The sequence below is a fragment of the Octodon degus genome, unplaced genomic scaffold, assembly GCF_000260255.1.
Source record: "Octodon degus isolate 3935 unplaced genomic scaffold, OctDeg1.0 scaffold00013, whole genome shotgun sequence".
NCBI lineage: Eukaryota > Metazoa > Chordata > Mammalia > Rodentia > Octodontidae > Octodon > Octodon degus.
The window spans coordinates 4,038,109-4,039,472 of NW_004524589.1; the positions used below are offsets into that span (position 1 = coordinate 4,038,109).

Below are 1,364 nucleotides of genomic sequence, written 5' to 3' on the forward strand. Positions count from 1 at the left end.
GGGTTTGATCTTCAGGCCTGATGTGCTGGCCCCACCCCCTGAGGCACACTGAGATGGCATTTGAGACTGGGCCTGGTGTCGCATGCCTGTAATCTCAGCTCTTGGGAGGCTGTAAACAGGCAGATCACTCCGGGTCCAATCTAGTAGTGAGACCCTGAACACCCTGTAGATCCTTCCCTAAAATACAAAAATAAATAAAAATAAAATTGTTTTTGTTATGGTTGTTCTGGGTATTTTTTTTATGCAAAAAGGTACAATGGAAACTCCCTCCAGTACAAGGTGCCACTTTGACTAACCCTCAAAATCTTTCAGTTTTCATTTATTTTTCCAGATTCCTCAATTTTTTATTTTTAAGTTTTTAATTACCCTGATGTGATATATGGACTCTACGGAGCTTGTCTTACTGTACAGCTGTGGAAATGCACCTCGTTTTCTTATTTAAAAATATAAATAAGTTCTTTTTATAAATTACAAGAAAGAATACAAAGCCTGATTGTAAGTTTTCAAAGTCATGGAGAGATCATTTAAGAATACAAATCCTTACTTCCGCTAGTTCAGAACAGTTGTGGCTGACACAACCAGAAAGCTGACAATAAAGGACTCACGTAGGAAGGAATCTCAACAAATAACATGACGTATCCTTTTCCCATGAGGAAAACATTTGTAGTAATGAAACTTCAAAAAGGTATCACTTTCACCTCAGTTAATCCACAAACATTGAGTCAGCACTTTGTGATCAACCATATCGAGAACAGCTGATAAATGAAGTGCCATTCACAGAATGAACAGCTATCCATCATTCGGCAGAAATTCATCCATCACCCATGCACCAAACTCAATACTATCTAACACTGAACACGTATACTACCCTGAAAACTGCCAACTTTTAATGATCTAAACCTTCTCTTCCATGAAAATGTGATATTCATGGAAAACATAAAGAAAGTTCATGAATGATCAGTTATAACAAACCTGTAGTAAAATATTAAACTTTTGTCAAAAATGCCAAAATAATTGAGTACGCCATATAATATGACTACGTATTTAACTGATATAATCTGATGCCAAGCATCTGTGAAGAAAGAAGATTGTTTTACATATAATTATCAGTTTTATGCCAGCATTATATGTTTTCAAAAGAAATAAAACAAACATGAATGAATCATACACATAAGTTACACATAAGTTCTTTTTGTTCATTGTCTCAATTTTGATCAAATAAGCAAGGATAATTATAGTAAAGTGCAGATCAGAAGTGACTAAAACATGTCAGAAAACAGGCATTCCTGCATACAGTTTTAATCTAATTAATCATTCTCAAATACAGGACAGAGCTTCTATTTATTTCCTATTAATGAATGATG

At 34.8% G+C, this 1,364-nt stretch overlaps 1 protein-coding gene across 1 annotated transcript in view; it reads right to left on the reverse strand.

Annotated features, from left to right (window-relative positions):
* Window positions 1-1,364, reverse strand: part of Gpc5 (glypican 5) — an 863,449-nt gene that overhangs the window by 279,983 nt on the left and 582,102 nt on the right. The gene's annotated exons all lie outside the window — the stretch shown is intronic.